At 42.0% G+C, this 22,138-nt stretch overlaps 15 non-coding genes across 15 annotated transcripts; all 15 read left to right on the forward strand.

Annotated features, from left to right (window-relative positions):
* Window positions 1–240: 240 nt before the first annotated feature.
* On the forward strand, window positions 241–312 carry TRNAW-CCA (transfer RNA tryptophan (anticodon CCA)). The gene has a single exon. It is a non-coding gene; the product is annotated as a tRNA-Trp (tRNA).
* A 401-nt stretch (window positions 313–713) lies between these two features.
* Window positions 714–785, forward strand: TRNAW-CCA (transfer RNA tryptophan (anticodon CCA)). Its single transcript has one exon. It is a non-coding gene; the product is annotated as a tRNA-Trp (tRNA).
* Window positions 786–1,643: 858 nt separating this feature from the next.
* TRNAW-CCA (transfer RNA tryptophan (anticodon CCA)) lies at window positions 1,644–1,715 on the forward strand. Its single transcript has one exon. It is a non-coding gene; the product is annotated as a tRNA-Trp (tRNA).
* Window positions 1,716–2,443: 728 nt separating this feature from the next.
* TRNAW-CCA (transfer RNA tryptophan (anticodon CCA)) lies at window positions 2,444–2,515 on the forward strand. Its single transcript has one exon. It is a non-coding gene; the product is annotated as a tRNA-Trp (tRNA).
* A 272-nt stretch (window positions 2,516–2,787) lies between these two features.
* On the forward strand, window positions 2,788–2,859 carry TRNAW-CCA (transfer RNA tryptophan (anticodon CCA)). Its single transcript has one exon. It is a non-coding gene; the product is annotated as a tRNA-Trp (tRNA).
* A 1,613-nt stretch (window positions 2,860–4,472) lies between these two features.
* On the forward strand, window positions 4,473–4,544 carry TRNAW-CCA (transfer RNA tryptophan (anticodon CCA)). The gene has a single exon. It is a non-coding gene; the product is annotated as a tRNA-Trp (tRNA).
* Window positions 4,545–5,402: 858 nt separating this feature from the next.
* On the forward strand, window positions 5,403–5,474 carry TRNAW-CCA (transfer RNA tryptophan (anticodon CCA)). Its single transcript has one exon. It is a non-coding gene; the product is annotated as a tRNA-Trp (tRNA).
* A 2,426-nt stretch (window positions 5,475–7,900) lies between these two features.
* Window positions 7,901–7,972, forward strand: TRNAW-CCA (transfer RNA tryptophan (anticodon CCA)). The gene has a single exon. It is a non-coding gene; the product is annotated as a tRNA-Trp (tRNA).
* A 1,706-nt stretch (window positions 7,973–9,678) lies between these two features.
* Window positions 9,679–9,750, forward strand: TRNAW-CCA (transfer RNA tryptophan (anticodon CCA)). The gene has a single exon. It is a non-coding gene; the product is annotated as a tRNA-Trp (tRNA).
* Window positions 9,751–10,608: 858 nt separating this feature from the next.
* Window positions 10,609–10,680, forward strand: TRNAW-CCA (transfer RNA tryptophan (anticodon CCA)). The gene has a single exon. It is a non-coding gene; the product is annotated as a tRNA-Trp (tRNA).
* A 994-nt stretch (window positions 10,681–11,674) lies between these two features.
* On the forward strand, window positions 11,675–11,746 carry TRNAW-CCA (transfer RNA tryptophan (anticodon CCA)). The gene has a single exon. It is a non-coding gene; the product is annotated as a tRNA-Trp (tRNA).
* A 954-nt stretch (window positions 11,747–12,700) lies between these two features.
* On the forward strand, window positions 12,701–12,772 carry TRNAW-CCA (transfer RNA tryptophan (anticodon CCA)). The gene has a single exon. It is a non-coding gene; the product is annotated as a tRNA-Trp (tRNA).
* Window positions 12,773–13,810: 1,038 nt separating this feature from the next.
* Window positions 13,811–13,882, forward strand: TRNAW-CCA (transfer RNA tryptophan (anticodon CCA)). The gene has a single exon. It is a non-coding gene; the product is annotated as a tRNA-Trp (tRNA).
* Window positions 13,883–18,806: 4,924 nt separating this feature from the next.
* On the forward strand, window positions 18,807–18,878 carry TRNAW-CCA (transfer RNA tryptophan (anticodon CCA)). The gene has a single exon. It is a non-coding gene; the product is annotated as a tRNA-Trp (tRNA).
* Window positions 18,879–20,376: 1,498 nt separating this feature from the next.
* TRNAW-CCA (transfer RNA tryptophan (anticodon CCA)) lies at window positions 20,377–20,448 on the forward strand. The gene has a single exon. It is a non-coding gene; the product is annotated as a tRNA-Trp (tRNA).
* The last annotated feature ends 1,690 nt before the right edge of the window (window positions 20,449–22,138 follow it).

The raw sequence follows: 22,138 nt of genomic DNA on the forward strand, positions 1-22,138 counted from the left end.
CTTTCTGAATTGTTTCTCAAGAGCAAGACAGGACTATCAGATAGGCAGTTGCCGATAGCCTCAGTTTAGGGGGAGGAATGAAAGAAGGCTAAAAAGGTAACTTTTAGAGGTTGGTTGTTTCTTGGAAATGTTTTTATTGGAACAAATAGCTGTCCATGGAAAAAAGCTGTCCATGGAAATGTCTTTCCAGGATATGAAATCAAAGGTCCTGAATCAATGTGAGAGCTCACAATGCAAGTTGACCTCGTGGCGCAACGGTAGCGCGTCTGACTCCAGATCAGAAAGTTGCGTGTTCAAATCACGTGGGGGTCAGAAGTCTTTTTCCTCCTTGCTTAAGCACAGAAACATTGCTCTTAACCTGCTAATTTTAACCAGTTCTCAGTCCTTCTTCAAGAAGGGTATAACTGGCCTTCATGTAAAAAAAATTTTACGAACATAAGTTTTCCTAAGTTTCCTACTTCTGTCTTAGTCTTCTTTCTGAAATGTTTCTCAAGAGCAAGACAGGACTATCAGATAGGCAGTTGCCGATAGCCTCAGTTTAGGGGGAGGAATGAAAGAAGGCTAAAAAGGTAACTTTTAAAGGTTGGTTGTTTCTTGGAAATATTTTTATTGGAACAAAAAGCTGTCCATGGAAAAAAGCTGTCCATGGAAATGTCTTTCTAGGATATGAAATCAAAGGTCCTGAATCAATGTGAGAGCTCACAGTGCAAGTTGACCTCGTGGCGCAACGGTAGCGCGTCTGACTCCAGATCAGAAGGTTGCGTGTTCAAATCACGTCGGGATCAGAAGTCTTTTTCCTCCTTGCTTAAGCACAGAAACATTGCTCTTAACCTGCTAATTTTAACCAGTTCTCAGTCCTTCTTCAAGAAGGGCATAACTGGCCTTCATGTAAAAATAAATTTTACGAACATAAGCTTTCTTAAGTTTCCTACTTCTGTCTTAGTCTTCTTTCTGAAATGTTTCTCAAGAGCAAGACAGGACTATCAGATAGGCAGTTGCCGATAGCCTCAGTTTAGGGGGAGGAATGAAAGAAGGCTAAAAAGGTAACTTTTAGAGGTTGGTTGTTTCTTGGAAATGTTTTTATTGGAACAAATAGCTGTCCATGGAAAAAAGCTGTCCATGGAAATGTCTTTCTAGGATATGAAATCAAAGGTCCTGAATAAATGTGAGAGCTCATAGTCCCAGTTGACCTCTTGGCGCAACGGTAGCGCGTCTAGTTCAAGATCAGAAGGTTGCGTGTTCAAATCACGTCAGGGTCAGGAGTCCATTTCCTCCTTGCTTAAGCACAGAAACATTGCTCTTAACCAGTTCCCAGTCCTTCTTCAAGTAGGGTATCACTGGCCTTCATGTCAATCTTTTACGAACATAAGCTTTATTAAGTTTCCTACTTCTGTCTTAGTCTTCTTTCTGAAATGTTTCTAAAGAGCAAGACAGGACTATCAGATAGGCAGTTGCCGATAGCCTCAGTTTAGGGGGAGGAATGAAAGAAGGCTAAAAAGGTAACTTTTAGAGGTTGGTTGTTTCTTGGAAATGTTTTTATTGGAACAAATCGCTGTCCATGGAAAAAAGCTGTCCATGGAAATGTCTTTCCAGGATATGAAATCAAAGGTCCTGAATCAATGTGAGAGCTCACAGTTCAAGTTGACCTCGTGGCGCAACGGTAGCGCGTCTGACTCCAGATCAGAAGGTTGCGTGTTCAAATCACGTCGGGGTCAGAAGTCTTTTTCCTCCTTGCTTCAACACAGAAACATTGCTCTTAACCTGCTAATTTTAACCAGTTCTCAGTCCTAGGCAGTTGCCGATAGCCTCAGTTTAGGGGGAGAAATGAAAGAAGGCTAAAAAGGTAACTTTTAGAGGTTGGTTGTTTCTTGGAAATGTTTTTATTGGAACAAATAGCTGTCCATGGAAAAAAGCTGTCCATGGAAATGTCTTTCTAGGATATGAAATCAAAGGTCCTGAATCAATGTGAGAGCTCACAGTCCAAGTTGACCTCTTGGCGCAACGGTAGCGCGTCTAATTCCAGATCAGAAGGTTGCGTGTTCAAATCACGTCAGGGTCAGGAGTCCATTTCCTCCTTGCTTAAGCACAGAAACATTGCTCTTAACCAGTTCTCAGTCCTTCTTCAAGTAGGGTATCACTGGCCTTCATGTCGATCTTTTACGAACATAAGCTTTATTAAGTTTCCTACTTCTGTCTTAGTCTTCTTTCTGAAATGTTTCTAAAGAGCAAGACAGGACTATCAGATAGGCAGTTGCCGATAGCCTCAGTTTAGGGGGAGGAATGAAAGAAGGCTAAAAAGGTAACTTTTAGAGGTTGGTTGTTTCTTGGAAATGTTTTTATTGGAACAAATCGCTGTCCATGGAAAAAAGCTGTCCATGGAAATGTCTTTCCAGGATATGAAATCAAAGGTCCTGAATCAATGTGAGAGCTCACAGTTCAAGTTGACCTCGTGGCGCAACGGTAGCGCGTCTGACTCCAGATCAGAAAGTTGCGTGTTCAAATCACGTCGGGGTCAGAAGTCTTTTTCCTCCTTGCTTCAACACAGAAACATTGCTCTTAACCTGCTAATTTTAACCAGTTCTCAGTCCTAGGCAGTTGCAGATAGCCTCAGTTTAGGGGGAGAAATGAAAGAAGGCTAAAAAGGTAACTTTTAGAGGTTGGTTGTTTCTTGGAAATATTTTTATTGGAACAAAAAGCTGTCCATTGAAAATAGCTGTCCATGGAAATATCTTTCTAGGATATGAAATCAAAGGTCCTGAATCAATGTGAGAGCTCATAGTGCAAGTTGACCTCGTGGCGCAACGGTAGCGCGTCTGACTCCAGATCAGAAGGTTGCGTGTTCAAATCACGTCGGGGTCAGAAGTCTTTTTCCTCCTTGCTTAAGCACAGAAACATTGCTCTTAACCTGCTAATTTTAACCAGTTCTCAGTCCTTCTTCAAGAAGGGTATAACTGGCCTTCATGTAAAAAAAATTTTACGAACATAAGCTTTCCTAAGTTTCCTACTTCTGTCTTAGTCTTCTTTCTGAAATGTTTCTCAAGAGCAAGACAGGACTATCAGATAGGCAGTTGCCGATAGCCTCAGTTTAGGGGGAGGAATGAAAGAAGGCTAAGAAGGTCAAGAGCAGGACAGGACTATTAGATAGGCAGTTGCCGATAGCCTCAGTTTAGGGGGAGGAATGAAAGTAGGCTAAAAACGTAACTTTTAGAGGTTGGCTTTTTCTTGGAAATGTTTTTAATGGAAGAAATAGCTGTCCATGGAAAAAAGCTGTCCATGGAAATGTCTTTCTAGGATATGAAATCAAAGGTCCTGAATCAATGTGAGAGCTCATCGTGCCAGTTGACCTCTTGGCGCAACGGTAGTGCATCTAGTTCCAGATCAGAAGTTTGCGTGTTCAAATCACGTTGGGGTCAGGAGTCCATTTCCTCCTTGCTTAAGCACAGAAACATTGCTCTTAACCTGCTAATTTTAACCAGTTCTCAGTCCTTCTTCAAGAAGGGTATCACTGGCCTTCATGTCAATTTTTTCCGAATATAAGCTTTCCTAAGTTTCCTACTTCTGTCTCAGTCTTCTTTCTGAAATGTTTCTCAAGAGCAAGACAGGACTATCAGATAGGCAGTTGCCGATAGCCTCAGTTTAGGGGGAGAAATTAAAGAAGTCTAAAAAGGTAACTTTTAAAGGTTGGTTGTTTCTTGGAAATGTTTTTATTGGAACAAAAAGCTGTCCATGGAAAAAAGCTGTCTATAGAAATGTCTTTCTAGGATATGAAATCATGGGTCCTGAATCAATGTGAGAGCTCACAGTGCCAGTTGACCTCGTGGCGCAACGGTAGCACGTCTGACTCCAGATCAGAAGGTTGTGTGGTAAAAAAGGTAACTTTTAGAGGTTGGTTGTTTCTTGGAAATGTTTTTATTGGAAGAAATAGCTGTCCATGGAAAAAAGCTGTCCATGGATATGTCTTTCTAGGATTTGAAATCAAAGGTCCTGAATCAATGTGAGAGCTCATAGTGCCAGTTGACCTCTTGGTGCAACGGTAGCGCGTCTAATTCCAGATCAGAAGGTTGCGTGTTCAAATCACATCGGGGTCAGGAGTAAATTTCCTCCTTGCTTAAGCACAGAAACATTGCTCTTAACCAGTTCTCAGTCCTTCTTCAAGTAGGGTATCACTGGCCTACATGTCAATCTTTTACGAACATAAGCTTTATTAAGTTTCCTACTTCTGTCTTAGTCTTCTTTCTGAAATGTTTCTCAAGAGCAAGACAGGACTATCAGATAGGCAGTTGCCGATAGCCTCAGTTTAGGGGGAGGAATGAAAGAAGGCTAAAAAGGTAACTTTTAGAGGTTGGTTGTTTCTTGGAAATGTTTTTATTGGAACAAATAGCTGTCCATGGAAAAAAACTGTCCATGGAAAAGTCTTTCTAGGATATGAAATCAAGGGTCCTGAATCAATGTGAGAGCTCGCAGTGCAAGTTGACCTCGTGGCGCAACGGTAGCGCATCTGACTCCAGATCAGAAGGTTGCGTGTTCAAATCACGTCGGGGTCAGAAGTCTTTTTCCTCCTTGCTTAAGCACAGAAACATTGCTCTTAACCTGCTAATTTTAACCAGTTCTCAGTCCTTCTTCAAGAAGGGCATAACTGGCCTTCATGTAAAAATACATTTTACGAACATAAGCTTTCCTAAGTTTCCTACTTCTGTCTTAGTCTTCTTTCTGAAATGTTTCTCAAGAGCAAGACAGGACTATCAGATAGGCAGTTGCCGATAGCCTCAGTTTAGGGGGAGGAATGAAAGAAGGCTAAAAAGGTAACTTTTAGAGGTTGGTTGTTTCTTGGAAATGTTTTTATTGGAACAAATAGCTGTCCATGGAAAAAAGCTGTCCATGGAAATGTCTTTCTAGGATATGAAATCAAAGGTCCTGAATCAATGTGAGAGCTCATAGTGCCAGTTGACCTCTTGGCGCAACAGTAGCGCGTCTAATTCCAGATCAGAAGGTTGCGTGTTCAAATCACGTCAGGGTCAGGAGTTCATTTCCTTCTTGCTTAAGCACAGAAACATTGCTCTTAACCAGTTCTCAGTCCTTCTTCAAGTAGGGTATCACTGGCCTTCATGTCAACCTTTTACGAACATAAGCTTTTTTAAGTTTCCTACTTCTGTCTTAGTCTTCTTTCTGAAATGTTTCTCAAGAGCAAGACAGGACTATCAGATAGGCAGTTGCCGATAGCCTCAGTTTAGGGGGAGGAATGAAAGAAGGCTAAAAAGGTAACTTTTAGTGGTTGGTTGTTTCTTGGAAATGTTTTTATTGGAACAAATAGCTGTCCATGGAAAAAAGCTGTCCATGGAAATGTCTTTCCAGGATATGAAATCAAAGGTCCTGAATCAATGTGAGAGCTCACAGTGCAAGTTGACCTCGTGGCGCAACGGTAGCGCGTCTGACTCCAGATCAGAAGGTTGCGTGTTCAAATCACGTCGGGGTCAGAAGTCTCTTTTCCTCCTTGCTTAAGCACAGAAACATTGCTCTTAACCTGCTAATTTTAACCAGTTCTCAGTCCTTCTTCAAGAAGGGTATAACTGGCCTTCATGTAAAAATAAATTTTACGAACATAAGCTTTCCTAAGTTTCCTACTTCTGTCTTAGTCTTCTTTCTGAAATGTTTCTCAAGAGCAAGACAGGACTATCAGATAGGCAGTTGCAGATAGCCTCAGTTTAGGGGGAGGAATGAAAGAAGGCTAAGAAGGTCAAGAGCAAGATAGGACTATTAGATAGGCAGTTGCCGATAGCCTCAGTTTAGGGGGAGAAATGAAAGAAGGCTAAAAAGGTAATTTTTAGAGGTTGGTTGTTTCTTGGAAATGTTTTTATTGGAAGAAATAGCTGTCCATGGAAAAAAGCTGTCCATGGAAATGTCTTTCTAGGATATGAAATCAAAGGTCCTGAATCAATGTGAGAGCTCATAGTGCCAGTTGACCTCTTGGTGCAACGGTAGCGCGTCTAATTCCAGATCAGAAGGTTGCGTGTTCAAATCACGTCAGGGTCAGGAGTCCATTTCCTCCTTGCTTGAGCACAGAAACATTGCTCTTAACCAGTTCTCAGTCCTTCTTCAAGTAGGGTATCACTGGCCTACATGTCAATCTTTTACGAACATAAGCTTTATTAAGTTTCCTACTTCTGTCTTAGTCTTCTTTCTGAAATGTTTCTCAAGAGCAAGACAGGACTATCATATAGTCAGTTGCCGATAGCCTCAGTTTAGGGGGAGGAATGAAAGAAGGCTAAAAAGGTAACTTTTAAAGGTTGGTTGTTTCTTGGAAATGTTTTTATTGGAAGAAATAGCTGTCCATGGAAAAAAGCTATCCATGGAAATGTCTTTCTAGGATATGTAATCAAACGTCCTGTATCAATGTGAGAGCGCATAGTGCCAGTTGACCTCTTGGCGCAACGGTAGCGCGTCTAATTCCAGATCAGAAGGTTTTGTGTTCAAATCATGTCGGGGTCAGGAGTCCATTTCCTCCTTGCTTAAGCACAGAAACATTGCTCTTAACCTGATAATTTTAACCAGTTCTCAGTCCTTCTTCAAGAAGGGTATCACTGGCTTTCATGTCAATTTTTTCAGAACATAAGCTTTTCTGAGTTTCCTACTTCTGTCTTAGTCTTCTTTCTGAAATGTTTCTCAAGAGCAAGACAGGACTATCAGATAGGCAGTTGCCGATAGCCTCAGTTTAGGGGGAGAAATTAAAGAAGGCTAAAAAGGTAACTTTTAGAGGTTGGTTGTTTCTTGGAAATGTTTTTATTGGAACAAAAAGCTGTCCATGGAAAAAAGCTGTCCATGGAAATGTCTTTCTAGGATATGAAATCATTGGTCCTGAATCAATGTGAGAGCTCACAGTGCCAGTTGACGTCGTGGCGCAACGGTAGCGCGTCTGACTCCAGATCAGAAGGTTGTGTGTTCAAATCACGTCAGGGTCAGAAGGCCCATTCCTTCTTGCTTAAGCACAGAAACATTGCTCTTAATCTTCAAATTTTAACCAGTTCTCAGTCCTTCTTCAAGCAGGGTACAACTGGCCTTCATGTTAAATTTTTTTACGAACATAAGCTTTCCTAAGTTTCCTACTTCTGTCTTAGTCTTCTTTCTGAAATGTTTCTCAAGAGCAAGACAAGTCTATCAGATAGGCAGTTGCCGATAGCCTCAGTTTAGGGGGAGAAATGAAAGAAGGCTAAAAAGGTAACTTTTAGAGGTTGGTTGTTTCTTGGAAATATTTTTATTGGAACAAAAAGCTGTCCATTGAAAATAGCTGTCCATGGAAATGTCTTTCTAGGATATGAAAGCAAAGGTCCTGAATCAATGTGAGAGCTCTTAGTGCCAGTTGACTTCGAGGCGCAACGGTAGCGCGTCTGACTCGAGATCACGTCGGAGTCAGGAGGCCCTTTCCTTCTTGCTTAAGCACATAAACATTGCACTTAACCTGCTAATTTTAACCAGTTCTTAGTCCTTCTTCAAGAAGGGAATCATAGTTCTCTTCCTCCTTGCTTAAGCACAGAAACATTGCTCTTAACCTGCTAATTTTAACCAGTTCTCAGTCCTACTTCAAGAAGGGTATAACTGGCCTTCATGTAAAAATAAATTTTACGAACATAAGCTTTCCTAAGTTTCCTACTTCTGTCTTAGTCTTCTTTCTGAAATGTTTCTCAAGAGCAAGACTGGACTATCAGATAGGCAGTTGCCGATAGCCTCAGTTTAGGGGGAGGAATGAAAGTAGGCTAAAAAGGAAACTTTTAGAGGTTGGTTGTTTCTTGGAAATGTTTTTATTGGAACAAATAGCTGTCCATGGAAAAAAGCTGTCCATGGAAAAGTCTTTCTAGGATATGAAATCAAAGGTCCTGAATCAATGTGAGAGCTCACAGTGCAAGTTGACCTCGTGGCGCAACGGTAGCGCGTCTGACTCCAGATCAGAAGGTTGCGTGTTCAAATCACGTCGGGGTCAGAAGTCTTTTTGCTCCTTGCTTAAGCACAGAAACATTGCTCTTAACCTGCTAATTTTAACCAGTTCTCAGTCCTTCTTCAAGAAGGGTATAACTGGCCTTCATGTAAAAATAAATTTTACGAACATAAGCTTTCCTAAGTTTCCTACTTCTGTCTTAGGCTGGGTTCACACTACGTTTTTCAACTACGGTTCCCGCATACGTTTTCTATCAAAAACCGTATGGGGGAAAAAACGGATTGAACAGTATGGGAAAAAGTAAACCTTATGGGTTTTTAAACAGTATACTGTTTTTAAAAGTGCATACAGTTCCGTCAGTTTTCGTAGAAAAAAAACCCATACGTTTTTGAAAATGTCCATTTTTAATGGGAGGGGTCTTGGATGGGGACTTCAGGATTCAAAAGCGCATGTGCAAAGTAAAAACGTATACGTTTTTCCCGTATGGAACCGTATACATGTGCGTTTCCCATTGACGTCCATGTTTAAAAAAACGTATGCAGTTGCAGTACGGTTTTTAAACCGGAGACAAAATCGTGGTCAACCACGGTTTTGATTCCGGTTTAAAAACCGTACTGCAACCGCATACGTTTTTTTTTAACATGGACGTCAATGGGAAATGCACATGTATACGGTTCCATACGGGAATAACGTTTACGTTTTTACTTTGCACATGCGCATTTGAATCCTAAAGTCCCCACCCAAGACCCCTCCCATTAAAAATGGACAAAATTTTCAAAAACGTATGGGTTTTTTTTTCTACAAAAACGGACGGAACAGTATGCACTTTTAAAAACAGTATACTGTTTAAAAACCCATACGGTTTACTTTTTCCCATACTGTTCCATCCGTTTTTTTCCCCATACGGTTTTTGATAGAAAACGTATGCGGGAACCGTAGTTGAAAAACGTAGTGTGAACCCAGCCTCAGTCTTCTTTCTGAAATGTTTCTCAAGAGCAAGACAGGACTATCAGATAGGCAGTTGCCGATAGCCTCAGTTTAGGGGGAGGAATGAAAGAAGGCTAAGAAGGTCAAGAGCAAGATAGGACTATTAGATAGGCAGTTGCCGATAGCCTCAGTTTAGGGGGAGGAATGAAAGTAGCCTAAAAAGGTAACTTTTAGAGGTTGGTTGTTTCTTGGAAATGTTTTTATTGGAAGAAATAGCTGTCCATGGAAAAAAAGCTGTCCATGGAAATGTCTTTCTAGGATATGAAATCAAAGGTCCTGAATCAATGTGAGAGCTCATAGTGCCAGTTGACCTCTTGGTGCAACGGTAGCGCGTCTAATTCCAGATCAGAAGGTTGCGTGTTCAAATCACATCGGGGTCAGGAGTGCATTTCCTCCTTGCTTAAGCACAGAAACATTGCTCTTAACCAGTTCTCAGTCCTTCTTCAAGTAGGGTATCACTGGCCTACATGTCAATCTTTTACGAACATAAGCTTTATTAAGTTTCCTACTTCTGTCTTGGTCTTCTTTCTGAAATGTTTCTCAAGAGCAAGACAGGACTATCAGATAGGCAGTTGCCGATAGCCTCAGTTTAGGGGGAGGAATGAAAGAAGGCTAAAAAGGTAACTTTTAGAGGTTGGTTGTTTCTTGGAAATGTTTTTATTGGAACAAATAGCTGTCCATGGAAAAAAGCTGTCCATGGAAAAGTCTTTCTAGGATATGAAATCAAGGGTCCTGAATCAATGTGAGAGCTCACAGAGCAAGTTGACCTCGTGGCGCAACGGTAGCGCGTCTGACTCCAGATCAGAAGGTTGCGTGTTCAAATCACGTCGGGGTCAGAAGTCTTTTTCCTCCTTGCTTAAGCACAGAAACATTGCTCTTAACCTGCTAATTTTAACCAGTTCTCAGTCCTTCTTCAAGAAGGGCATAACTGGCCTTCATGTAAAAATACATTTTACGAACATAAGCTTTCCTAAGTTTCCTACTTCTGTCTTAGTCTTCTTTCTGAAATGTTTCTCAAGAGCAAGACAGGACTATCAGAAAGGCAGTTGCCGATAGCCTCAGTTTAGGGGGATGAATGATAGAAGGCTAAAAAGGTAACTTTTAGAGGTTGGTTGTTTCTTGGAAATGTTTTTATTGGAACAAATAGCTGTCCATGGAAAAAAGCTGTCCATGGAAATGTCTTTCTAGGATATGAAATCAAAGGTCCTGAATCAATGTGAGAGCTCATAGTGCCAGTTGACCTCTTGGCGCAACAGTAGCGCGTCTAATTCCACATCAGAAGGTTGCGTGTTCAAATCACGTCAGGGTCAGGAGTTCATTTCCTTCTTGCTTAAGCACAGAAACATTGCTCTTAACCAGTTCTCAGTCCTTCTTCAAGTAGGGTATCACTGGCCTTCATGTCAACCTTTTACGAACATAAGCTTTTTTAAGTTTCCTACTTCTGTCTTAGTCTTCTTTCTGAAATGTTTCTCAAGAGCAAGACAGGACTATCAGATAGGCAGTTGCCGATAGCCTCAGTTTAGGCAGAGGAATGAAAGAAGGCTAAAAAGGTAACTTTTAGAGGTTGGTTGTTTCTTGGAAATGTTTTTATTGGAACAAATAGCTGTCCATGGAAAAAAGCTGTCCATGGAAATGTCTTTCCAGGATATGAAATCAAAGGTCCTGAATCAATGTGAGAGCTCACAGTGCAAGTTGACCTCGTGGCGCAACGGTAGCGCGTCTGACTCCAGATCAGAAGGTTGCGTGTTCAAATCACGTCGGGGTCAGAAGTCTTTTTTCCTCCTTGCTTAAGCACAGAAACATTGCTCTTAACCTGCTAATTTTAACCAGTTCTCAGTCCTTCTTCAAGAAGGGTATAAATGGCCTTCATGTAAAAATAAATTTTACGAACATAAGCTTTCCTAAGTTTCCTACTTCTGTCTTAGTCTTCTTTCTGAAATGTTTCTCAAGAGCAAGACAGGACTATCAGATAGGCAGTTGCAGATAGCCTCAGTTTAGGGGGAGGAATGAAAGAAGGCTAAGAAGGTCAAGAGCAAGATAGGACTATTAGATAGGCAGTTGCCGATAGCCTCAGTTTAGGGGGAGAAATGAAAGAAGGCTAAAAAGGTAACTTTTAGAGGTTGGTTGTTTCTTGGAAATATTTTTATTGGAACAAAAAGCTGTCCATTGAAAATAGCTGTCCATGGAAATGTCTTTCTAGGATATGAAAGCAAAGGTCCTGAATCAATGTGAGAGCTCTTAGTGCCAGTTGACTTCGAGGCGCAACGGTAGCGCTTCTGACTCCAGATCACGTCGGAGTCAGGAGGCCCTTTCCTTCTTGCTTAAGCACATAAACATTGCCCTTAACCTGCTAGTCTTCTTTCTGAAATGTTTCTCAAGAGCAAGACAGGACTATCAGATAAGCAGTTGCCGATAGCCTCAGTTTAGGGGGATGAATGATAGAAGGCTAAAAAGGTAACTTTTAGAGGTTGGTTGTTTCTTGGAAATGTTTTTATTGGAACAAATAGCTGTCTTAGTCTTCTTTCTGAAATGTTTCTCAAGAGCAAGACAGGACTATCAGATAAGCAGTTGCCGATAGCCTCAGTTTAGGGGGATGAATGATAGAAGGCTAAAAAGGTAACTTTTAGAGGTTGGTTGTTTCTTGGAAATGTTTTTATTGGAACAAATAGCTGTCCATGGAAAAAAGCTGTCCATGGAAATGTCTTTCCAGGATATGAAATCAAAGGTCCTGAATCAATGTGAGAGCTCACAGTGAAAGTTGACCTCGTGGCGCAACGGTAGCGCGTCTGACTCCAGATCAGAAGGTTGCGTGTTCAAATCACGTCGGGGTCAGAAGTCTTTTTTCCTCCTTGCTTAAGCACAGAAACATTGCTCTTAACCTGCTAATTTTAACCAGTTCTCAGTCCTTCTTCAAGAAGGGTATAACTGGCCTTCATGTAAAAATAAATTTTACGAACATAAGCTTTCCTAAGTTTCCTACTTCTGTCTTAGTCTTCTTTCTGAAATGTTTCTCAAGAGCAAGACAGGACTATCAGATAGGCAGTTGCCGATAGCCTCAGTTTAGGGGGAGGAATGAAAGAAGGCTAAGAAGGTCAAGAGCAAGATAGGACTATTAGATAGGCAGTTGCCGATAGCCTCAGTTTAGGGGGAGGAATGAAAGAAGGCTAAAAAGGTAACTTTTAAAGGTTGGTTGTTTCTTGGAAATGTTTTTATTGGAAGAAATAGCTGTCCATGGAAAAAAGCTATCCATGGAAATGTCTTTCTAGGATATGTAATCAAACGTCCTGTATCAATGTGAGAGCGCATAGTGCCAGTTGACCTCTTGGCGCAACGGTAGCGCGTCTAATTCCAGATCAGAAGGTTTTGTGTTCAAATCATGTCGGGGTCAGGAGTCATTTTCCTCCTTGCTTAAGCACAGAAACATTGCTCTTAACCTGATAATTTTAACCAGTTCTCAGTCCTTCTTCAAGAAGGGTATCACTGGCTTTCATGTCAATTTTTTCCGAACATAAGCTTTTCTGAGTTTCCTACTTCTGTCTTAGTCTTCTTTCTGAAATGTTTCTCAAGAGCAAGACAGGACTATCAGATAGGCAGTTGCCGATAGCCTCAGTTTAGGGGGAGAAATTAAAGAAGGCTAAAAAGGTAACTTTTAGAGGTTGGTTGTTTCTTGGAAATGTTTTTATTGGAACAAAAAGCTGTCCATGGAAAAAAGCTGTCCATGGAAATGTCTTTCTAGGATATGAAATCATTAGTCCTGAATCAATGTGAGAGCTCACAGTGCCAGTTGACGTCGTGGCGCAACGGTAGCGCGTCTGACTCCAGATCAGAAGGTTATGTGTTCAAATCACGTCAGGGTCAGAAGGCCCATTCCTTCTTGCTTAAGCACAGAAACATTGCTCTTAACCTGCTAATTTTAACCAGTTCTCAGTCCTTCTTCAAGAAGGGAATCACAGTTCTCTTCCTCCTTGCTTAAGCACAGAAACATTGCTCTTAATCTTCAAATTTTAACCAGTTCTCAGTCCTTCTTCAAGCAGGGTACAACTGGCCTTCATGTTAAATTTTTTTACGAACATAAGCTTTCCTAAGTTTCCTACTTCTGTCTTAGTCTTCTTTCTGAAATGTTTCTCAAGAGCAAGACAAGTCTATCAGATAGGCAGTTGCCGATAGCCTCAGTTTAGGGGGAGAAATGAAAGAAGGCTAAAAAGGTAACTTTTAGAGGTTGGTTGTTTCTTGGAAATATTTTTATTGGAACAAAAAGCTGTCCATTGAAAATAGCTGTCCATGGAAATGTCTTTCTAGGATATGAAAGCAAAGGTCCTGAATCAATGTGAGAGCTCTTAGTGCCAGTTGACTTCGAGGCGCAACGGTAGCGCGTCTGACTCCAGATCACGTCGGAGTCAGGAGGCCCTTTCCTTCTTGCTTAAGCACATAAACATTGCACTTAACCTGCTAATTTTAACCAGTTCTTAGTCCTTTTTCAAGAAGGGAATCATAGTTCTCTTCCTCCTTGCTTAAGCACAGAAACATTGCTCTTAACCTGCTAATTTTAACCAGTTCTCAGTCCTACTTCAAGAAGGGTATAACTGGCCTTCATGTAAAAATAAATTTTACGAACATAAGCTTTCCTAAGTTTCCTACTTCTGTCTTAGTCTTCTTTCTGAAATGTTTCTCAAGAGCAAGACTGGACTATCAGATAGGCAGTTGCCGATAGCCTCAGTTTAGGAGGAGGAATGAAAGAAGGCTAAGAAGGGTATAACTTTTAGAGGTTGGTTGTTTCTTGGAAATGTTTTTATTGGAACAAATAGCCGTCCATGGAAAAAAGCTGTCCATGGAATTGTCTTGCTAGGATATGAAATCAAAAGTCCTGAATCAATGTGAGAGCTCACAGTGCAAGTTGACCTCGTGGCGCAACGGTAGCGCGTCTGACTCCAGATCAGAAGGTTGCGTGTTCAAATCACGTCGGGGTCAGAAGTCTTTTTTCCTCCTTGCTTAAGCACAGAAACATTGCTCTTAACCTGCTAATTTTAACCAGTTCTCAGTCCTTCTTCAAGAAGGGTATAACTGGCCTTCATGTAAAAATAAATTTTACGATCATAAGCTTTCCTAAGTTTCCTACTTCTGTCTTAGTCTTCTTTCTGAAATGTTTCTCAAGAGCAAGACAGGACTATCAGATAAGCAGTTGCCGATAGCCTCAGTTTAGGGGGATGAATGAAAGAAGGCTAAAAAGGTAACTTTTAGAGGTTGGTTGTTTCTTGGAAATGTTTTTATTGGAACAAATAGCCGTCCATGGAAAAAAGCTGTCCATGGAATTGTCTTGCTAGGATATGAAATCAAAAGTCCTGAATCAATGTGAGAGCTCACAGTGCAAGTTGACCTCGTGGCGCAACGGTAGCGCGTCTGACTCCAGATCACGTTGGAGTCAGGAGGCCCTTTCCTTCTTGCTTAACCCCTTAAGGACCCAGCCATTTTACACCTCAGGACCCGGCCATTTTTTGCAATTCTGACCACTGTCACTTTAAACATTAATAACTCTGGAATGCTTTTAGTTATCATTCTGATTCCGAGATTGTTTTTTCGTGACATATTCTACTTTAACATAGTGGTAAAATTTTGTGGTAACTTGCATCCTTTCTTGGTGAAAAATCCCAACATTTTATGAAAAATTTGAAAATTTTGCATTTTTTTAACTTTGAAGCTCTCTGCTTGTAAGGAAAATGGATATTCCAAATAATTTTTTTTTTTATTCACATATACAATATGTCTATTTTATGTTTGCATCATAAAATTTACGTATTTTTACTTTTGGAAGACACCAGATGGCTTCAAAGTTCAGCAGCAATTTTCCAATTTTTCACAAAATTTCCAAACTCACAATTTTTCATGGACCAGTTCAGGTTTGAAGTGGATTTGAAGGGTCTTCATATTAGAAATACCCCACAAATTACCCCATTATAAAAACTGCACCCCCCAGAGTATTCAAAATGACATTCAGTCCGCGTTTTAACCCTTTAGGTGTTTCACAGGAATAACAGCAAAGTGAAGGAGAAAATTCACAATCTCCATTTTTTACACTCGCATGTTCTTGTAGACCCAATTTTTGAATTTTTACAAGGGGAAAAAGGAGAAAATGTATACTTATATTTGTAGCCCAATTTCTCTCGAGTAAGCACATACCTCATATGTCTATGTAAAGTGTTCGGCGGGCGCAGTAGAGGGCTCAGAAGCGAAGGAGCGACAAGGGGATTTTGAGAGTACGTTTTTTTTAAATGGTTTTTGGGAGGCATGTTGCATTTAGGAAGCCCCTATGGTGCCAGAACAGCAAAAATCCCCCACATGGCATACCATTTTGGAAACTAGACCCCTTGAGGTACGTAACAAGGAATAAAGTGAGCCTTAATACCCCACAGGGGTTTCACGACTTTTGCATATGTAAAAAAATAAAAATAAAATTTCACTAAAATGTGTGTTTCCCCCCAAATTTCACATTTTTGCAAGGGTTAATAGCAGAAAATACCTCCCAAACATTGTAACCCCATCTCTTCTGAGTATGAAGGTACCCCATAAGTTGACCTGAGGTGTACTATGAGTGAACTACAATGCTCAGAAGAGAAGGAGTCATATTTGGCTTTTTGAGAGCAAATTTTGCTCGGGGGCATGTCGCATTTAGGAAGCCCCTATGGTGCCAGGACAGCAAAAAAAAAACACATGGCATACCATTTTGGAAACTAGACCCCTTGTGGAACGTAACAAGAAATAAAGTGAGCCTTAATACCCCACAGGGGTTTCACGACTTTTGCATACGTAAAAAAAAAATAAAAAAAATCACTAAAATGTGTGTTTCCCCCCAAATTTCACATTTTTACAAGGGTTAATAGCAGAAAATACCCCCCAAAATTTGTAACCACATCTCTTCTGAGTATGGAGGTACCCCATAAGTTGACCTGAAGTGCACTACGGGCGAACTACAATGCTCAGAAGAGAAGGAGTCATATTTGGCTTTTTGAGAGCAAATTTTGCTCGGGGGGCATGTCGCATTTAGGAAGCCCATATGGTGCCAGGACAGCAAAATAACCCCCACATGGCATACCATTTTGGAAACTAGACCCCTTGAGGAACGTAACAAGGCATAAAATGAGCATTTACCCCCCCACTGGTGTCTGTCAAATCTTTGGAACAGTGGTCTGTACAACATTTTTAATTTGCACAGCCCACTGTTCCAAAGATCTGTCAGACACCAGTGGGGTGTAAATTCTCACTGCACCCCTCATTACATTCCGTGAGGGGTCTAGTTTCCGAAATGGGGTCACATGTGGGGTTTTGTTTTTTTTGCGTTTGTCAAAACCGCTGTAACAATCAGCCACCCCTGTGCAAATCACCTCAAATGTACATGGTGCACTCTCCCTTCTGGGCCTTGTTGTGCGCCCCAGAGCACTTTGTGCCCACATATGGGGTATCTCCGTAGTCGGGAGAAATTGTGTTACAAATTTTGTGGGGCTTTTTTCCCCTTTACCTCTTGTCAAAATGAAAAGTATAGGGCAACACCAGCATGTTAGTGTAAAAAGTTAATTTTTTTTACACTAACATGCTGGTGTAGACCCCAACTTCACCTTTTCATAAGGGGTGAAAGGAGAAAAAGACCCCCAAGATTTGTAAGGCAATTTCTCCCGAGTACGGCGATACCCCATATGTCTCCCTAAACTGTTGCCCTGAAATACGACAGGGCTCCAAAGTGAGAGCGCCATGTGCATTTGAGGCCTGAATTAGGGATTTGCATAGGGGTATTCTACGCCAGTGATTCCCAAACAGGGTGCCTCCAGCTGTTGTAAAACTCCCAGCATGCCTGGACAGTCAACGGCTGTCTGGCAATACTGGGAGTTGTTGTTTTGCAACAGCTGGAGGCTCCATTTTGGAAAGAGTGGCGTACCAAACGTTTTTCATTTTTATTGGGGAGGGAGGGGGGCTGTGTAGGGGTATGTGTATATGTGTAGTGTTTTTTCCTTTTAATTTATTTTGTGGTAGTGTAGTGTTTTTAGGGTACAGTCACACGGGCGGGGGGATTACAGCGAGTTTGAGCTGCCGCGCAAAATTTCCTGCATCGCAAACTTGCAGCCCGATACTCACTGTAAGCCCCCTGCCCATGTGAATGTACCCTGTACATTCACAGGGGGGGGACCTCCAGCTGTTGCAAAACTACAACTCCCAGCATGCCTGAGAATGTTTGGGAGTTGTGGTTTTGCAACAGCTGGAGGCACACGGGTTGGGAAACACTGAGTTAGGAAACAATGTTTCTCAACCAGTGTGCCTCCAGCTGTTGCAAAACCACAACTCCCAAACATTCTCAGGCATGCTGGGAGTAGTAGTTCGGCAACATCTTTAGAGCCAGATGTTGCCGAACTACAACTCCCAGCATGCTTGGAGTTGTAGTTTTGCAACATCTGGAGGACTACAGTTTGCAGACCACTAATACAGTGGTTCCCAATCTGTGCCCTTCCAGATGTTGCAAAACTACAACTCCCAGTATGCCAAAACTGTCCAGGCATGCTGGGAGTTGTAGTTCTGCAACATCTGAAGGGCCAGATGTTACAGAACTACAACTCCCAGCATGCCTGGATAGTAAGGGCATGCTGAGGATGTGTAGTTTTGCAACATCTGGAAGGGCACAGTGGTCTCCAAACTGTGTACCACCAGATGTTGCAAAACTGCAACTCCCAGCATGCCCAGACGCCAAGGGCTGTCTGGGCATGCTGGGAGTTGTAGTTTACAGGGTCCTATTACAGCAATGCATGTCGCTTTACGGCGACGTGCATTAGTGTAAAGGGCCCGACCGCGGCTGAAGATCTACTCACCTGTCGCCGCCGCCGCCGTCTTCATCGTCTGGATCCGGGTCTTCAGGGACGAGGTAAGTACCGGGGCCGGTCCCCAGCACTCCCCCGTCCTCCGCCGCGTCCTCCGGTCTTCCTCCCGTCCTCTCCGGACTTTCAGGGGCCGGGCAGGGCGGGAGGAAGTAACCGCCCCCCCTCCTGCGATTGGTCGGTTAACTAACCGACAGATCGCAGGGGATCGGAGGAGGTGGCCGGCTTGCCACCTCGCTCCGATACTCCAGCATGGTCCTGGCTGTCTGCGACAGCCGGGATCATGCGAAATTACCGGGCGGTCGGGTCCCAGAGACCCGATCAGCCCGGTATCGCCGCAGATCGCAATTCCCTTGCGATTTGCGGCGATCGCCGACATGGGGGGCCTACATGGCCCCCCTTGGCGTTTGCCCTGGATGCCTGCTGAAGGATTTCAGCAGGCATCCAGTTCCGATCTCTGCCCGGCGAGCGGCAGAGACCGGAAAACGCCATGACGTATGCATACGTCATGGGTCCTTAAGACCCAGGGTGTGAAGACGTATGCATACGTCATGGGTCCTGAACAGGTTAAGCACATAAACATTGCACTTAACCTGCTAATTTTAACCAGTTCTTAGTCCTTTTTCAAGAAGGGAATCATAGTTCTCTTCCTCCTTGCTTAAGCACAGAAACATTGCTCTTAACCTGCTAATTTTAACCAGTTCTCAGTCCTACTTCAAGAAGGGTATAACTGGCCTTCATGTAAAAATAAATTTTACGAACATAAGCTTTCCTAAGTTTCCTACTTCTGTCTTAGTCTTCTTTCTGAAATGTTTCTCAAGAGCAAGACAGGACTATCAGATAGGCAGTTGCCGATAGCCTCAGTTTAGGGGGAGGAATGAAAGAAGGCTAAAAAGGAAACTTTTAGAGGTTGGTTGTTTCTTGGAAATGTTTTTATTGGAACAAATAGCTGTCCATGGAAAAAAGCTGTCCATGGAAAAGTCTTTCTAGGATATGAAATCAAAGGTCCTGAATCAAAGTGAGAGCTCACAGTGCAAGTTGACCTCGTGGCGCAATGGAAGCGCGTCTGACTCCAGATCAGAAGGTTGCGTGTTCAAATCACGTCGGGGTCAGAAGTCTTTATCCTCCTTGCTTAAGCACAGAAACATTGCTCTTAACCTGCTAATTTTAACCAGTTCTCAGTCCTTCTTCAAGAAGGGTATAACTGGCCTTCATGTAAAAATAAATTTTACGAACATAAGCTTTCCTAAGTTTCCTACTTCTGTCTTAGTCTTCTTTCTGAAATGTTTCTCAAGAGCAAGACAGGACTATCAGATAGGCAGTTGCCGATAGCCTCAGTTTAGGGGGAGGAATGAAAGAAGGCTAAAAAGGTAACTTTTAGAGGTTGGTTGTTTCTTGGAAATGTTTTTATTGGAACAAATAGCTGTCCATGGAAAAAAGCTGTCCATGGAATTGTCTTTCTAGGATATGAAATCAAAGGTCCTGAATCAATGTGAGAGCTCACAGTGCAAGTTGACCTCGTGACGCAACGGTAGCGCGTCTGACTCCAGTTCAGAAGGTTGCGTGTTCAAATCACGTCAGGGTCAGAAGTCTTTTTTCCTCCTTGCTTAAGCACAGAAACATTGCTCTTAACCTGCTAATTTTAACCAGTTCTCAGTCCTTCTTCAAGAAGGGTATAACTGGCCTTCATGTAAAAATAAATTTTACGAACATAAGCTTTCCTAAGTTTCCTACTTCTGTCTTAGTCTTCTTTCCGAAATGTTTCTCAAGAGCAAAACAGGACTATCAGATAGGCAGTTGCCGATAGCCTCAGTTTAGGGGGAGAAATGAAAGAAGGCTAAAAAGGTAACTTTTAGAGGTTGGTTGTTTCTTGGAAATATTTTTATTGGAACAAAAAGCTGTCCATTGAAAATAGCTGTCCATGGAAATGTCTTTCTAGGATATGAAAGCAAGGGTCCTGAATCAATGTGAGAGCTCTTAGTGCCAGTTGACCTCGTGGCGCAACGGTAGCGCGTCTGACTCCAGATCACGTCGGAGTCAGGAGGCCCTTTCCTTCTTGCTTAAGCACATAAACATTGCACTTAACCTGCTAATTTTAACCAGTTCTTAGTCCTTCTTCAAGAAGGGAATCATAGTTCTCTTCCTCCTTGCTTAAGCACAGAAACATTGCTCTTAACCTGCTAATCTTAACCAGTTCTCAGTCCTTCTTCAAGTAGGGTATCACTGGCCTTCATGTTAATCTTTTACGAACATAAGCTTTATTAAGTTTCCTACTTCTGTCTTGGTCTTCTTTCTGAAATGTTTCTCAAGAGCAAGACATGACTATCAGATAGGCAGTTGCCGATAGCCTCAGTTTAGGGGGAGAAATGAAAGAAGGCTAAGAAGGTCAAGAGCAAGACAGGACTATCAGATAGGCAGTTGCCGATAGCCTCAGTTTAGGGGGAGGAATGAAAGAAGGCTAAAAAGGTAACTTTTAGAGGTTGGTTGTTTCTTGGAAATGTTTTTATTGGAACAAATAGCTGTCCATGGAAAAAAGCTGTCCATGGAATTGTCTTTCTAGGATATGAAATCAAAGGTCCTGAATCAATGTGAGAGCTCACAGTGAAAGTTGACCTCGTGGCGCAACGGTAGCGCGTCTGACTCCAGATCAGAAGGTTGCGTGTTCAAATCACGTCGGGGTCAGAAGTCTTTTTTCCTCCTTGCTTAAGCACAGAAACATTGCTCTTAACCTGCTAATTTTAACCAGTTCTCAGTCCTTCTTCAAGAAGGGTATAACTGGCCTTCATGTAAAAATAAATTTTACGAACATAAGCTTTCCTAAGTTTCCTACTTCTGTCTTAGTCTTCTTTCTGAAATGTTTCTCAAGAGCAAGACAGGACTATCAGATAGGCAGTTGCCGATAGCCTCAGTTTAGGGGGAGGAATGAAAGAAGGCTAAGAAGGTCAAGAGCAAGATAGGACTATTAGATAGGCAGTTGCCGATAGCCTCAGTTTAGGGGGAGGAATGAAAGTAGGCTAAAAAGGTAACTTTTAGAGGTTGGTAGTTTCTTGGAAATGTTTTTATTGGAAGAAATAGCTGTCCATGGAAAAAAGCTGTCCATGGAAATGTCTTTCTAGGATATGAAATCAAAGGTCCTGAATCAATGTGAGAGCTCATAGTGCCAGTTGACCTCTTGGTGCAACGGTAGCGCGTCTAATTCCAGATCAGAAGGTTGCGTGTTCAAATCACGTCAGGGTCAGGAGTCCATTTCCTCCTTGCTTGAGCACAGAAACATTGCTCTTAACCAGTTCTCAGTCCTTCTTCAAGTAGGGTATCACTGGCCTACATGTCAATCTTTTACGAACATAAGCTTTATTAAGTTTCCTACTTCTGTCTTAGTCTTCTTTCTGAAATGTTTCTCAAGAGCAAGACAGGACTATCATATAGTCAGTTGCCGATAGCCTCAGTTTAGGGGGAGGAATGAAAGAAGGCTAAAAAGGTAACTTTTAAAGGTTGGTTGTTTCTTGGAAATGTTTTTATTGGAAGAAATAGCTGTCCATGGAAAAAAGCTATCCATGGAAATGTCTTTCTAGGATATGTAATCAAACGTCCTGTATCAATGTGAGAGCGCATAGTGCCAGTTGACCTCTTGGCGCAACGGTAGCGCGTCTAATTCCAGATCAGAAGGTTTTGTGTTCAAATCATGTCGGGGTCAGGAGTCCATTTCCTCCTTGCTTAAGCACAGAAACATTGCTCTTAACCTGATAATTTTAACCAGTTCTCAGTCCTTCTTCAAGAAGGGTATCACTGGCTTTCATGTCAATTTTTTCCGAACATAAGCTTTTCTGAGTTTCCTACTTCTGTCTTAGTCTTCTTTCTGAAATGTTTCTCAAGAGCAAGACAGGACTATCAGATAGGCAGTTGCCGATAGCCTCAGTTTAGGGGGAGAAATTAAAGAAGGCTAAAAAGGTAACTTTTAGAGGTTGGTTGTTTCTTGGAAATGTTTTTATTGGAACAAAAAGCTGTCCATGGAAAAAAGCTGTCCATGGAAATGTCTTTCTAGGATATGAAATCATTGGTCCTGAATCAATGTGAGAGCTCACAGTGCCAGTTGACGTCGTGGCGCAACGGTAGCGCGTCTGACTCCAGATCAGAAGGTTGTGTGTTCAAATCACGTCAGGGTCAGAAGGCCCATTCCTTCTTGCTTAAGCACAGAAACATTGCTCTTAACCTGCTAATTTTAACCAGTTCTCAGTCCTTCTTCAAGCAGGGTACAACTGGCCTTCATGTTAAATTTTTTTACGAACATAAGCTTTCCTAAGTTTCCTACTTCTGTCTTAGTCTTCTTTCTGAAATGTTTCTCAAGAGCAAGACAAGTCTATCAGATAGGCAG

Source organism: Hyla sarda, chromosome 4 (genome assembly GCF_029499605.1).
Source record: "Hyla sarda isolate aHylSar1 chromosome 4, aHylSar1.hap1, whole genome shotgun sequence".
NCBI lineage: Eukaryota > Metazoa > Chordata > Amphibia > Anura > Hylidae > Hyla > Hyla sarda.